This window comes from Muntiacus reevesi, chromosome 8 (genome assembly GCF_963930625.1).
Source record: "Muntiacus reevesi chromosome 8, mMunRee1.1, whole genome shotgun sequence".
Taxonomy (NCBI): Eukaryota; Metazoa; Chordata; class Mammalia; order Artiodactyla; family Cervidae; genus Muntiacus; species Muntiacus reevesi.
The window spans coordinates 5,298,574-5,315,963 of NC_089256.1; positions in this window are offsets into that span (position 1 = coordinate 5,298,574).

Genomic DNA, 17,390 nt, shown 5'->3' on the forward strand with positions numbered 1-17,390 from the left:
TTAATGGCAGATTGTACATTTTAAATAAAGGATTAGTTAACTTAAAGATATAGCAATTAACAACTGTTCAAGCTAAAATATAGAAGGCAAAAGGTCTGAGTATAAATGAAAGCATTCATTCTGTGAACTATGAGACAATATCAAGTGATTCAACTTAAGTATAAATGGTGTTTCAAAGGAGGGGAGCAGAAATATTTTTGATAAAGTAATGGTCAAATATTTTTCAAACTTCAAGGAAATTATAAACTCACAACCCCATGAAGCTCAGTAAGTCCCAAGTAGAGCAAGCTCAAGAAAACCATACCAAGGGACATAAAATCAAACTGTTGAAAATCAGTGATAAAGAGAAAAATTTAAATTAAACAAAGAGGGGGAAAAAGGCATGTTACATGCCTTGGAATTAATGAGATGAGTTAGAATTGATTTCTCTTTAAAAACACTGTCAGCTTGAGGGTGATGGAAACACATCTTTAAAGGACTGAAAGAAAAAAAAGGAAACTATTAATCAAATTCCATATCTAGTTAAAATATCCTTCAAATATAAAGGCAAAATACAGACATTTTTCAGACAAAACTAAGAACCTATGTCATTAACAGTGCAGCACTACAATGATGAAGGAAATTATTTTTGGCTGTGCAGCAATAATGCTGCTGCTCTGCTGTTCAATTGCTAACTTAAGTCTGACTCCCTGCAACCCTATGGTCTGTAGCCCATCAGGCTCCTCTGTTCATTGGATTTTCCAGGCAAGAGTACTATAGTGGGTTGCCATTTCCTTCCCCCAGGGGATCTTCCTGACCAGGAATTGAACCCAAATCTCCTGTGTATTCTGCATCAGTCATTGGATTCTTTACCACTGAGCCACCCAGGAAGCTCCCCCCAACCAAAAATAATACCAGGTGGAAATCTGGAGCTACACAAATTTTCTAACAATCCATCAAAATGTAGAGGTTTTCAGACTGGATAAAAAAGCGAGGCCAAACTTTATAATTTCCTCAATAACCATTTAAATATAAAGATAATGATAGATCTTTAGTCATATAAAAGATAAAATGGCTGTATTAATAGAAGATGAAATAAACTTCAGGTCAAACAATAGTACTGAAGTAATGATGCCATCTCAAAATAATTAAAAAATCATTTAATTAAGAGAACATAATTTTAAATATGTGTGTGCCTAATAACAGAGCTTCAAAAAGTAGAAAGCAAAAGCTAAGAGAACTGAAAGGAAAAATAAATTAGTCCATAAATATCACTGAAGATTTCAACACATTTTACTAATTGATCAAATAACTTGACAGAAAATTTCTCTAAGATTATAGAAGTGAATAACAATGTCACCCTGACTGTCCTAACTAAAATTATACAAAACTATGCCCAAAACAAGATACATCTTACTTTTGAATGCAAAAGAAATGTTCCTCAAGATAGGTCATATGTTGAGTCACAAAAGGAGTTCCAATAAATGTAAAATAATCAGTCATATGACATGTAATTTATGACCACAATTTAATTTAGAAAGCAGACAAAATGTATCTGGAAATAAATACCTAAATATTTGAGAATTAAATCACATCATTCTACATAAACCATAATCTGATGAATAAATAACATGGTAAATTAGAAAAAAATGTTGAGCTGAATGAAATGAAATTATCTTTGAACTATTAAAAAAAATAACACATCAAAATTTATAGGGTGCACCTAAAATAACTTACACTGAAATTTGTACCTTTAAGTGCTAATGTTAGAAAAGAGGAAACATTTAAAAACCAATGATCTAAGCTTCTGTTTTAAAAGGTTAAAGAAATTAAACCCAACATAAGTAGGAGCAATGAAATAAGAAATAGAATATTAAATAGAAAATAAACAATAGAGAAAATTCATTGAACAAAGAACTAGTTCTTTGAGAAGGTCAATAAAACTGATAAACTTCTTTCCAGACTGATCAGAAAAAATGAAGGAAAACAAAAATTGCCAGAGACAGGAATGAAAGAGGACAAAACTCTGTGGAGCTTACATATGTTAAAAGAGTAGTAAAAACATGTTTTGTTGAAAGCTGTGACTATTTATATAAAATATCAATAGAAAACTCCTGAAAGGCCAAATTAACAAGATGAGCACAGGGGGAAAAAATGTCAGTCTCCCATTTAAAAAACATGAAATTGATTATTTTAAACTTTACACAAAGAATATACCAGTCCCGTGCTGTTGGACTGGTAGATCCAAACGAATATTAAAAGGAGAACATTACTAATTGTACACAGACTTCTGCAGAAAATAGTGGTAATAAACACTTCCAATTCATTTTATGATGCCAACACTATCCTAATATCCAAAAACCAGATAGAAACATTATAAGTAAGTAGAACTACAGACCAATATCCCTTAGAACACAGATGTAAAATTTTTATCAAATCCACCAATATGGAAGACTAATACATCGTTACTAAGTGGAATTTATTCTAGAAATATAAAATTGATTTAATTTTCAAAAACTGTAGATATTTAATTTTAAATGGGTCATTGATCTAACATAACAGTTAAAACATCACAGAACTTCTGGAAAAAAAACCTAAGAGAAAATCTCCATAGAGTTGGAGTAGAAAAAAGTTTTTGAACTAAAACAACAGAAGTTCTCACCATGGTATCAAATTTTTAAAAAATGATAAATTTGGGGGATTCCCTAATAGTCCAGTTGTTAGGATTGGGTGCTTTCACTGCTATGGCCCTGGGTTCAGTCCCTAGTCAGGGAACTAAGCTTTTTCATGTCATGTGGCCAAAAAGAAAAAAAAAAAAAGATTATTTTATCAAAATTAACTTTTTTTCTTTTTAAAATGCTTTTACTATAAATTTTATAGTTTAATAAATTATTTAATAAAATATTTTAAAAAATGTATTTATGAGGTAAGCAGTTAAAGTATGGAGACGGCAATGGCACCCCACTCCAGTACTCTTGCCTGGAAAACCCCATGGATGGAGGAGCCTGGGTAGGCTGTAGTCCATGGGGTCGCTAAGAGTCGGACACAACTGAGCCACTTCCCTTTCATTCACTTTCATACGTTGGAGAAGGAAATGGCAACCCACTCCAGTGTTCTTGCCTGGAGCATCCCAGGGATGGGGGAGCCTGGTGGGCTTCTGTCTATGGGGTGGCAAAAGAACTGGACACGACTGAAGTGACTTAGCAGCAACAGCAGCAATTAAAGTAACTGGGGAACTAGATACAAAGGTTACTGAGAAAGTGGGCATGTGGGTTCTGAAGTATAATTTTTTTAAGATAAATTGCAGGCATGAATGAGGAGAACATCCTGATTCCATTAAGAGCTTAAAGTAATGCTCACTGGCAGGAAATTACTGCAGCTTTTAAAACTCTACTTGGCAGGGTAAGACCACACTTCATCCCAAGATAGAATATGAGAGCAAGCTATATGTTTTAAAGTACTTTGAAATCTACTCATTTTTTTTACATTTATTTTCTATTTCTGACTTTCCTACTTATTTTCTCTTTTCCAGTTTCTTCTTAATTACCAGCTGTTGGCTCACCCAGTTTATCCTTACTTAGTTGTTTTTCTTGTTTGATTTTTTTTTCTTGCTTGAAGCAGCTGTAGAGGTACTCAAAAATCTTATGGTGATAACTGCCTCTCTTCTTTTCTCCTGCTCAGAATTGTTTTATTATCCATTTTCTAGATATCCATTTTCTAAACCTGTATTGCAATGTTTTTTATTATGAAAAAACACAGTCTTGGTTTCTTTTGGAATGGCTTTAATAAATGAGTTATTATTGTTTTTAGGTTTTGTAAATGTATCTTTTTTCCAGTTTATTGATATATAATTGACATACAGCACTGTATAAGTTCAAGGTGTACAGTGTAATGTTTGACTTAATATTTGTGAAATGATTATAATAATGAATTTAGTTAACATTCATCAACTTGTATAGATACAAAAAAGGAAAAAAAAATGTGTGTGTTTGTGTGACGAAAATTCTTAGAGTTTACTCTCTCAACAACCTTCAAATGTGCCATATAGCAATGTTAACTACAGTCATCATATTGCATATTACATCCCTTGTTGTTCGGTCGCCCAGTCATGTCCAACTCCTCTGCCACCCCATGCCAGCCCTCTCTGTCCCTCAGCATCTCCCAAAGTTTGTACAGATTCACGTCCATTGCATCAGTGATGCCATCCAGCCATCTCATCCTCTGATGCCCTCTTCTCCTTCTGCCCTCAATCTTTCCCAGCATCAGAGACTTTCCACATCAGATGACCAAAATACTGGGACTTCAGCTTCAGCATCAATCCTTCCAATGAGTATTCAGGGTTGATTTCCCTTAAGATTGACTGATTTGATCTCCTTGCTGTGCAAGGGACTTTCAGGAGTCTTCTCCAGCACGACAGTTCGAAGGCATTGATTCTTTGGCATTCTACCTTCTTTACAGTCCAGCTCTCACAATCATATGTTACCACTAGGAAGACCATAGCCTTAACTATATGAAGCTTTGTTGGCAGAGTAATGTCTCTTTCTCAACACACTGTCTACGTTTGTCATAGCTTTCCTACCAAAAAGTAATCATCTTTTGATTTCATGGCTGCAGTCACTATCCACAGTGATCTTAGAGCCCAAGAGAGGAAATCTGTCACTATTTCCACCTTTTCCCCCCTCTATTTGCCATGACGTAATGGGGCTGGATGCTGTGATCTTTTTTTTTTTTTTTAATTGAGTTTTAAGCCAGCTCTTTCACTCTCCTCTTTCACCCTCATCAAGAGGCTCTTTAGTTCCTCTTTGCTTTCTGCCATTAGAATAGTATTATCCACGTATCCGAGGTTGTTGATGTTTCTCCTGCCTATCTTGATTCCAGCTTGTAACTCATGCAGCCTGGCATTTCTCATGATGTGCTCCTCGTGTAGGTTAAACAAATAGGTTAAACAAGCAGACAGCCCTGTTGTACTCCTCTCTCGATCTTGAGCCAATCAGTTGTTCCAGGGAGGGTTCCAGTTGTGATTCTTGACCCACATACAAGTTTTTCAGGATAGAGGTGAGATGGTCTGGTATGCCCATTTCTTTAAGAGCTTTCCACAGTTTATTATGATCCACACAGTCAAAGGCTTTAGTGAAGTCAATGAAATAGAGGTCGATGTTTTTCTGAAATTTCCTTGCTTTCTCTATTATCCAGTGAATGTTGGCAGTTTGATCTCTGGTTCCTCATCCTTTTCTAAACCCAGCTTGCTTGGACATCTGGAAGTTCTTGGTTCATATAATGCTGAACTGAAACATGCAAGATTTTAAGCACGACCTTACTAGCATGGGAGATGAGTGCAACTGTCCTAAGTATTACATCTTACCTATCTTATAACTGAAAGTTTGTACCTTGACCGCTAACATCCAATTCCCCCCCACCACATACTCCTTTGGTTACCACAGATTTGATCTTTTACTATGAATTTGGTTTTTGCTTTTGGTTCTACATATAAATGAGATCATACAGTATTGATCTTTCTCTGTCTGACTTATTTTACTTAGCATACATGCTCTCAAGGTCCATTCATGTTGCTGCAAATGGCAGGATTTCCTTTTTTTATGGGTGAATAAATATTCCATCATGCACATACATACATATGAGATATATATATATATATATATATATATAAACTTCGTAACTTCTTTATCCATTCATCTGTCAGCAGACACTCTGGTTGTTATCATGTCTGACTCTCTGTGACCCTATGGACTGTAGCTCTCCAGGATCCTCTGTCCATGGAATTCTCCAGGCAAGACTATTGGAGTAGGTAGCCATTCCCCTCTCCAGGGGATCTTCTTGACCCAGGGATCAAAACTGTGTCTTTTGCGTTGCAGGCAGATTTCTTAACATCTGAGCCACCAGAGAAACCCCTATCATGTCTTAGCTATTGTAAATAATGATCTCTGAACATCAGGGTGCATATATCTTTTAGAATTAACATTTTCATTTCCTTTGGATGTATTTCCAGAAGTGGAATCACTAGATCATATGATAGTGCTATACTATTTTTAATTTTTGAAGGAACCTCTATACTGTTTTCCATAGTGGCTGTACCAGTTTACAATCCCTCCAATAGTGCACATGTGTTTCTTTTTCTCTGCATCCTCACCAGCATTTGTTATCTTTTTTGATGATAGTCATATTGACAGGCCTGAGGTATTATTTCATTTTTTATTTTGATTTGCATTTCCCTAATAATTAGTGATGTTGAGCACCTTTACATGTATCTGTTGACCATTTGTAAATCTTCTTTGGAAAAATGTGTATTCTGATCTGTTGACCATTTTTTATTGTATTATTTGACTTTTTTTTATTGAGTTGTATGAGTTCTTTAAATATTTTGGATATTAGCCCCTTATCAAATATCCAGTTTGCAAATATTTTCCCCTTCTATAGGCTGTCCTTGCAGTTTGTTGATCATTCCTTTTACCACACAGAATCTTTTTAGTGATGTACCCTGTCATTTATCTTTGATTTTGTTGCTTGTGCTTTAGATACTTCTCAGGTACTGCAGTGGCAAAGAATCTACCTGCTAATGCAGAAGATGCAGGAGACACAGTTTCAATCCCTGGGGTGGGAAGATCCCCTAGAGTAGGAAATGGCAACGCACTCTAATATTATCGCCTGGAAAATTCCGTGGACAGAGGAGCCTCGTGGGCTGCAGTCCATGGGATCGCCAAGGGTCGGACATGACTGAGCACACCTGAGCAGGCTTTAAATGTCACATCCAAAAAATTATTGCCAAGGATCTATGTCAAGAATTTTTTAATGTTTTTTTCTAGAAGTTATATGGGTTCTGGTCTTATATTGAAGTCTTTGGTCCATTTTGAGTTAATTTTTGTGAGCTGTAAGAGAGGGGTCTAATTTAATTCTTTTTACTTGTGAATATCCAATTTTCCCAGCACCTTTTATTGAAGAGACTGTCTTCTCCATTGAGTATTCTTGACTCCCTTGTCAAATATTTGTTGACCGTATATGCACAGATTTATTTCTGGTCTCTCAATTCTGTTCCTCTGGCCAGTGTGTCATTTTTATGCCAGTATCATACTATTTTACTTACTTTAGCTTTATAACACAACATAGCTTGAAATCAAGCTTTATTATTCTTTCTCAGAATAACTTCTGCTGTTTAATACACACCATTAGGAAAATGAAAAGGCAAGCCATACATTGGGAGAAAATATTATTAAATTTCATATGTGTATATATATGTGTGTGTGCATATAATTATACATGTATAATACACATAATATATTTATACTATGAATATATTTTATATAAAACTATATGTATGTACATAATATGTAAAATATGAGTAGTCATTAAACACATGAAAGAATGTTCAGTATCAAAAGTTGTAAGAAAAATACAAACTGAAATGCAAATAAGTTACTACTACACATGTTTTCATATGGCTAAGATTAAAATAACTAGAAATAACAAGAGTTGGTATGGATGTGAAGGAACAGAAACTCATATGTTGCTAGAGATGGTGACACAGTATAAACTTTGGAAAAGTATTTAGCAATTTAAACAACATCTTGTTGTAAAACACATTTTTGCAAATAAGACAATGTCAATAAACAGCCTAAAAATTTATCTTATTCCAAAAATAAAGAAATATTATATAGAAATTCATCCCAGTTACATCAGTGCTAGAAGATGATGCAATATTATTTACCTTTTTCTCAGGAAAAGAAAGAACATCAGAAGAATTTAATACAAAATCAAATTATTATATACATTTAAAGCCAACAGATAGTTTTCAAGCCTATAAAAATCAGAGGATAAATTATATTAACATTAGAAAGAAAGCCACTGAAATCATTAGGAAGAAAATAAGCTTAAAACTAAATCAAAGACAAAACAAAACCTTAGAATAAACAATAAAAAGTTAAAATAAGAAAACAAAACAATTTGACAAAACAAAGAACAAACATAGCTATCATATCAATAAATTTAGATAGAATAAACTCATTTATTTTAAAAGGAATCTCTTACATCAAATCATAGAGCTAAATCCACATATAAACTGTAGATTCCAGAAATTTGTCTAAAATCAATCTAACCCAGAAAGGCTGAAAATTAATAGCTGGGCACAGACATACCTGTAGATGCCAGCACAACAAGAATAGGTGATATCTGTGCATGTTTGTATGTGTTAGTTTTATTTTTTGTAGAAATTGTTAGGTGCTAATCAATCTCACTTCTCTTTCCACGTAGGAAGACTAAGTTTCCTGGCCCAAACTGCAATATGAATATGGTCTTGTGACTGGATTCTAGACAATGTAGTGTGACAGATGAGATCCATCCTCTTCCAGGGTTGACAGTAAAATGTTTCATGTGGTCTTCTCACTTTTTCTCTTGCCTAGCTAAAAGCAAAAAATCCAGCATAAAATTCTGAGAGGTTCATGGAAGATGGCCTGAATTAATTTACTATTTTCTAAATATAAGTATTTATAGAAGATAGTTTATACTTATTCCTCCAGAAAACATGGTCTTCCACACTAGAAGATAGCATCTTTGGAGGTGATTTCCTAGTTCTGGAGACCTGATCTGCTCAAATCCCAACTATCAGACATCCTTAAGCTTCAGGGAAAAGTAACATTGAAATATTGCTCAGTAGTGTAATTTAAAAAACATTTTTTTTAATGGAAGTTGATTTACAATGTTTCAGATATATGATGAAGTGAGTCAGTTATACATATATATATATATGTATATATATATATAGGAGAAGGAAATGGCAACCCACTCCAGTACTCTTGCCTGGAGAATCACATCGACAGAGGAGGCTGGTGGGCTACAGTCCATGGAGTGGCAAAGAGTCAGACATGACTGAACGACTAACACACACACACATACATATATAATATATATATACTTTTTTCAGATTGTTTTCCATTATATGTTACTACCAAATACTGAATATAGACCCCTGTGACACAGTAGACAATTGTTTATCTATTTTATATGTAGTAGTGTGCATCTCTTAATCCCAAATTCCCAGTGCATCCCTTCCCCCTGCCCTTTCCCCATATGTATAAAAAGCATTTTACTCACCTATTTTCTACCATGTAAAGGTTCTGAATCATCAAAGCCTTCTCCAACTATTAATATTTTCAAGGCAGCCCAACACTTTCATGAGAATGATCTAATCCCCAGCATGTACCTTTGTCTAATTTCTTTTTTTATGTTGTGTACTTATTCTTGACATTTGGTTATCATTTTTGGTTCTTCCTGCAGCTTATTTCTGCCTAATTATGATCTTTTTCACTAGAAATTAGTTGCTAACTTCCTGTTACCACTTTTGTTACTGAATATATCTTTCTTGCTAACTTCTGGTGACCACTTTTGTTACTGAATATATCTTTCTTATTACTATCTCCTGGAACCACTTTTCAAATCTTTTGACCAGTCACCATGATTTTCTTTCTCACAAAATGGAATTTCCTGTTTTTTCCTCTTAAAGTTCTAAAGAATTTCTAACTATGACATTTATAGACTTTTTGGTAGATTTTCTGGTGGTTGTAACTAGGATAAAGTGTTGAATTATATCAATGTATTAAATATGTTTTGAGCAATAAAATAACACCACATTTTAGATTTCAAAGTCCTATTGAACTGTTCTAAATTCTCAGCCTTAACCAAATCACTGTTGACAAAATGATGGATGTTATACTCCTTTAAAAGTTTCCTTATGGTATTATTTAAAATTTCCCTGTCCTCCCCCCCGCCCCCAATCTCTCTGAAGTGTCTATATTCTTTGGCCCAAATCAGATATTGCTCTAGGAGTTTGGGCAGCATAAATGACCTCTCCTGTCTTTTGACCCTTGGCTTGCATAAAGTTTAGAAGTACATTATTGAATGTTAAATCATCCTCTGTTGCTTATAAAGCTGGCTCACATTCTCCAATTCTACTTGCCAGTGTTGTTACATATCTAGAATCTCCTAATGTTGTCTTAAAGTGAAAAACACAAAGCATGCTTTATTGTGGAGAGCATAAACTTGTTTTTTCACCTAAGGGTTGTACTACCTGATTCAATTTACCTTCTGGTTCCTTCTTAACTGCTTCTGAAAGATAGGAGACACACCCCTTAGCCATAGTTCCTAGAAAATAGTAAATCTTTCTAAACAAATGCTGTGCCTTGTTAAATCTAGAAGATTTATTAAAAGTGGCTCTTTCACTTTTCCAAGGCAGCCATAATAAAGTACCACAAACTAGGTGGCTTTAAAAAATTACCCAATAATCCATTGGATCACAGCTCTAGAGACTAGAAACCCAAAACCAAGGTGTCTGCAGGGCTATACTCTCTCTGAAACATACAGGGGGATCCCCCGCTTGCCTCCTCCTAGCTCCTGGTAGCTTGCAGCAGTTTTTAGCATTCTTTGGCTTGTGGATGTGTTACTCCTGTTCTCTGTCTTCATGTGGTGTTCTAACTGTGTCTCCTGTTGGAAGTATTCCCTCATTTGAAACTCAGACCTGCAGATTAGAAGATAAGGTTGTTGGTATAGGAAGCAAAAATGTTGCTAATGGATCACTAGGAGTAATAATAAATGGTGCCACTTCCATATTCTTCAGGAGACTGTTTATGTCTAAATCAGCATCCAATATACAGTATTGTTTCTTCTGTAGCCAGTATTCATAGGTCCAGGTATCTGGGTTATAAATGGGAATGAATCCTATTGCTAGTTAATACAACTATTTCTGTACTCTAAAAGCTGAACAATAATAGTTTTTGATGATGAATTAAAATTGCTACTGCTAAGTCACTTCAGCAGTGTCTGACTCTGTGTGACTTTCTTTAAAAATCTTTTAGTAATATATTTCGGAGAAACATCTACGTCTGCTTCATTGGCTACACTAAAGCTTTTGATTGTCGTGAATCACAACCAATTGTGGAAAACTCTTAAAGTGATGAGAGCACCAGACCACCTTACCTGTCTCCTGAAAAACCTGTATTCAAGTCAAGAAGCAACAGTTAGAACCAAACATGAAACAATGGACTGGTTCAAAATTGGTCAAGGCTGTATATTGTCATCCTGCTTATTTAACTTCTATGCATCATGAGAAGTGCCAGGCTGGATAAATCACAAGCTGGAATCAAGATTGGTGGGGGAAATAGCAACAACTGCAGATGTGTAGATGATACCACTCCGGTGGCAAAAGGTGAAGAGGAACTCAGGAGACGGTTCATGAGGTTGAACAAGGAGAGGGAAAACCTGGCTTGAAATTCAGCATTCAAAAAACAAAGACCATGGCACCCAGTCCCATCAGTTCAGTTCGGTTCAGTTCAGTCGCTCAGTCGTGTCTGACTCTTTGAAATCCCATGAATTGCAGCACTCCAGGCCTCCCTGTCCATCACCAACTCCCAGAGTTTGCTCAAACTCATGTCCATGAAGTTGGTGATGCTATCCAGCCATCTCATCCTCTGTCGTCCCCTTCTCCTTCTGCCCCCAACCCCTCCCAGCATCAGGGTCTTTTCCAATGAGTCAACTCTTCCCATGAGGTGGCCAAAGTATTGGAGTTTCAACTTCAACATCAGTCCTTCCAATGAACACCCAGGATTGATCTCCTTTACAATGGACTGATTGGATCTCCTTGCAGTCCAAGGGACTCTCAAGAGTCTTCTCCAGCACAACAGTTCAAAAGCATCAATTCTTCGGTGCTCAGCTTTCCTCACAGTCCAACTTTCACATCCACACATGACCACCAGAAAAACCATAGCCTTGACTATGTTGTTTGACTATTACTTTGTTGGCAAAGTAATGTCTCTGCTTTTTAACATGCTGTCTAGGTTGGTCATAACTTTCCTTCCAAGGAGTAAGCGTTTTTTAATTTCATGGCTGCAGTCACCATCCTCAGTGATTTTGGAGCCCAAAAAATAAAGTCTGACACTGTTTCCACTGTTTCCCCATCTATTTCCCATGAAGTGATGGGAGATGCCATGATCTCAGTTTTCTGAATGTTGAGCTTTAAGTCAACTTTTTCACTCTCCTTCACTTTCATTAAGAGGCTCTTTTGTTCCTCTTCACTTTCTGTGATAAGGGTGGTGTCATCTGCATATCTGAGGTCATTTATATTTCTCCCCCCGCACTCTTGATTCCAGCTTGTGCTTCTTCCAGCCCACCATTTCTCATGATGTACTCTGCATGTAAGTTAAATAAGCAGGGTGACAATGTACAGCCTTGATGTACTCCTTTTCCTATTTGGAACCAGTCTGTTGTTCCATGTCTAGTTCTAACTGCTGCTTCCTGACCTGCAAACAGGTTTCTCAAGAGGCAAGTCAGGTGGTCTGATATTCCCATCTCCTTCAGAATTTTCCACAGTTTATTGTAATCCACACAGTCAAAGACTTTGACATAGTCAATAAAGCAGAAATAGATGTTTTTCTGGAACTCTCTTGCTTTTTTGATGATCCAGCAGATGTTGGCAATTTGATCTCTGGTTCCTCTGCCTTTTCTAAAACCAGCTTGAACATCTGGAAGTTCACAGTTCACATATTGCTGAAACCTGGCTTGGAGAATTTTGAGCATTACTTTACTAGAGTGTGAGTTGTGTGCAATTGTGTGGTACTTTGAGCATTCTTTGGGATTGCCTTTCTTTAGGATTGGAATGAAAACTGACCTTTTCCAGTCCTGTGGCCACTGCTGAGTTTTTCAAATTTGCTGGCATACTGAGTGCAGCACTTTCACAGCATCATCTTTCAGGATTTGAAGTAGCTCAACTGGAATTCTATCACATCCACTAGCTTTGATCATAGTGACGCTTCCTAAGGCCCACCTGACTTCACATTCCAGGATGTCTGGCTCTAGGTGAGTGATCACACCATCGTGATTATCTGTGTCATGAAGATCTTTTTTGTACAGTTCTTCTGTGTATTCTTGCCACCTCTTCTTAATATCTTCTGCTTCTGTTAGGTCCATACCTTTTCTGTCCTTTATTGAGCCCATCTTTGCATGAAATGTTCCCTTGGTACCTCTAATTTTCTTGAAGAGATCTGTAGTCTTTCCCACTCTGTAGTTTTCCTCTATTTCTTTGCATTGATCACTGAGGAAGGCTTTCTTATCTCTCCTTGCTATTCTTTGGAGCTCTGCATTCTAATGGGAATATCTTTCCTTTTCTCCTTTGCTTTTTGCTTCTCTCCTTTTCACAGCTATTTGTAAGGCCTCCTCAGACAACCATTTTGCCCTTTTGCATTTCTTTTCCTTGGAGATGGTCTTGATCCCTGTCTCCTGTACAATGTCACGAGCCACCATCCATCGTTCATAAAGCACTCTGTCTATCAGATTTAGTCCCGTAAATCTATTTCTCACTTCCACTGTATAGTCATAAGGGATTTGACTTAGGTCTAGTCTAGTCTGAATGGTCTAGTGGTTTTCCCTACTTCCTTCAATTTAAGTCTGAATTTGGCAATAAATAGTTCATAATCTGCCACAGTCAGCTCCCGGTCTTGTTTTTGCTGACTGTATTCTTTGCACCTTTGGCTGCAAAGAATATAATCAATCTGATTTCGGTGTTGACCATCTGGTGATGTCCATGTGTAGAGTCTTCTCTTTTGTTGTTGGAAGAGGGTGTTGGCTATGACCAGTGCGTTCTCTTGGAAAGACTCTATTAGCCTTTGCCCTGCTTCATTCCGTACTCCAAGGCCAAATTTCCTTTCACTCCAGGTGTTTCCTGACTTCCTACTTTTGCATTCCCATCCCTTATAATGAAAAGGACATCTTTTTTTGGTGTTAGTTCTAAAAGGTCTTGTAGGTCTTCATAGAACTGTTCAACTTCAGCTTCTTCAGCATTACTGGTTGGGGCGTAGGCTTGGGTTACCATGATAATGAATGGTTTGCCTTGGAAACGAACCGAGATCATTCTGTCGTTTTTGAGAATGCATCCAAGTACTGCATTTTGGACTCTTTTGTTGACCATGATGGCTACTCCGTTTCTTCTAAGGGATTCCTGCCCACAGTAATAGATATAATGGTCATCTGAGTTAAATTCACCCATTCCTGTCCATTTTAGTTTGCTGATTCCTAGAATGTCGACCTTCCTCTTGCCATCTCCTGTTTCACCACTTCCAATTTGCCTTGATTCATGGACCTAACATTCCAAGTTCCTATGCAATATTGCTCTTTACAGCATCGAACCTTGCTTCTATCACCAGTTCCATCCACAAATGGTTATTGTTTTTGCACCAGTCCCATCACTTCATGGCAAATAGAGAAAGTGGAAGTAGTGACAGATTTTATTTTTTCGGGTCCAAAACCACTGTAGACAGTGACTGCAGCCATGATATTAAAAGAAACTAGCTCCTTGGAAGGAAAGCTATGACAAACCTAGACAGTGTATTAAAAAACAGAGACATCACTTTGCCAATAAAGGTCTATAGAGTCAAAGCTGTGGTTTTTCCAGTAGCCATGTATGGATGTGAGATAAAGAAGGCTGAACACCGAAGAATTGGTGCTTTTGAATTGCAGTGCCAGAGAAGACTCTTGAGAGTCCCTTGAACTGCAAAGAGATCAATCCAGTCAATCCTAAAGGAAATCCACCCTAGATATTCATTGGTAAGGGCTGCTGCTGGAGCTGAAGCTTCAATACTTCAGCCACCTGATGTGAACAGCTGATTCATTGGAAAAGATCCTGATGACAGGAAAGATTGAATGCAAAAGGAGAAAAGGGTGGCAGAGGATAAGATGGTTAGATAGCATCACTGACTCAGTGGACATGAATATGAGCAAGTCCAGGAGATAGTGGAGGACAGAGGAACCTGGCATACTGCAGTCCACGGGGTCACAGAGTCAGACACTACTCAGCAACTCAACAACAACAATAATCTCTAATGTAAACACATACTTATATAATGCTCGTACTGTACATTTTGAAGGAGAGCTGAGTTGCAGTTTATCGTGTGCCTTATCTGAATTCTTTATAGTTCTTTTCTTTCCCCATCTATCAGTGGTTATTCCTTAATCTCACCATCTCAAATACCTCATTTATCCTTATTAAAGATAGAGTGGAAAAAAAGATAAACTCAGTCACCTTAACAACTCAAGGAAAAGAAATAAACTAATACCATCAGAGAAGCAAGTTTAAAAAAAGTAAAAATTTTAGACTTTTAATTTTTGAGTTTAAAATACTTTGTGACTAATTTATCATTACAAGGTATCATCACTGCCATCTTCCTTGAGGTCTTAAGTACCAGATATATATGATGTTTGCTAATAGACAAGAAAGTGGAAAATAGTCCATGATTTATTTATAATTTCTTTCACATACAATTTTATATTTAAAAAATATTTTTACATACACTATTTCATTTAATCAAAAGGTCTTAGAAATAGATTTAGAAGTAGGCATCTTCAAATGTGAAAACAAAGTTCCCAGGCAGCTAAACAACTTGTATTCAGTCATATAACTAGTTTACTGGCAAATATGAAGCTCATAATCCTTTCTTTTCTAATATAACTCAGCTTTCTAATAACTTAGCTAACTGAATATTTCCTAGGAAATATTATAATAAAGATTAATTGCTATATTACAATTCTCCTTTTAACCTATCAAAAAACAATGCTACTTATATGAAGTTCTTTCTAAAATATATAAATGTATAAAATGTCTAACTTTTGTTTATAATTTACTTACTATTTAAAGATACTTCTGGATTGTTTGAATATTAAAATATGTGAAAAAACAATTTTAAGAAAAAAGACAGTTACAGCTGAAAATTATCATCACTTCTTAGACATCAGAAATTTTTTTTAGTCATACTCTAAAATGGCCTCATGCATCATCCAATATAATTTGCACAATTACCTCTTGTGTTCATCCCAGGGAAATTTAAAAAGTTGCAGGGGCAACGTTTCCTTTTATATACATTTTCTGTAGACAAAGATTACAAGTCATCAGGTGCCAGTGTAATTGAGAAGGTCAAGGTATAACTCCTAGAGAAAGTAGGAAAGGAAATGACCAAACCACTTTGTTTAAAAACAGTTAACTTGAGGGGGAAAAAGGTACACTTCCATGTACTAGTGAAGATCTCATTTATATCTGCAGACTTGATTGTTCTTCTAAGCTCCAAATACACATATATGTCATTATTACCTATCCATTGGGATGACCTTTAGGTACCTTAAACTTAACCTGGCCCTAACAGAAATTTTCTGTCAGTCTTTTAGCCCCATCTTAGTAGATGGCTAAAATCTCAGACATTCTTATTTCCTCTTTCCTTTACTCCTTACATCCAACCCATCTGCAAGAGCTGTTTGATTACTTTCAAAATACATACTGAATCCAACTATGTCTTGAAACCTCTACAACTACCACCCAGGTCTAAGTCACCACCATAGTTTCCTAAATGTCTGCCTACTTCTACCAGACCAATATCCTACCATCCAGTCTCTACATGGAAGCCTCGGTGATATTGTTTAAATGTAAATTAGACTGTGTATGTTGCCCCACGACTCAGAATGTAGCCCAATATCTTTACCTTGGCCTAAGGACCTACATACCCTTGTCTAGTCTCATCTTATATCACTCACCCCGCTACCACTTCCAACTCTTCCTAAAAATACACCAAGTTTGCTCTGGCTTCAGGGCCTTCTACTTGCAATTTCTTCACTGGATTTCATGCAATTTCAATCACTGGATATCTTTGCAGATTCAGTCCTTCATCTCATCAAATGTCCCTGGGGAAGGTTTTCATGATTGTTCTATCTATAGTGCTATCCTTTTCCTGTACTTAATATTTTTTTAATTCTTTGTCTCTTTTTCTTCGTATAAAGTATTTATTTTTTGTTTTCATATTGTCTGTCCTCCTGCAAGAAGAACTGTCTTTTTCATGTCTCCTTGCCCAGTACAGTGCCTTGTACAGTGTCCAGTGCTTAGACAGAAATAAGTATTTTTGAATGAATGCATAGATGTATCTATTTAAATATTCATCATTTTATAATCAAGGCAAATAGTTTAATAGAAAAATGCATAATGCTTTCTTTAAAAGTTATCTTGCTTTGGAAAAATCTCAATTAGTTAAAATTGAATGCAGTTTGCATCATGAAGAGAGTTGATATGCTGAGTGAATCAAGCATTAATGGGCACACCTGGTGGCAGATGTAGGCGTTGCAAAAATGAAGACTAAGAAAACAATTTGTCTCCATCTATAGTAGTGATTCTCAACCTTGGCCATACATTAGAATCACTTAGGGAGGTGACAAAAGTTTAATATCCAGGTCATACCTCAGAACAAGTAATTCAGAATCTTAGAGGGTTGTATCCAGGGCTCTATTAACATATTTGAAAAAGCTCCCCAGCTGATTACAATGACAACTACGAATGAGAACCACTGATGTATAAGTTAGTGGATGTTTGCAAAACTATTCCT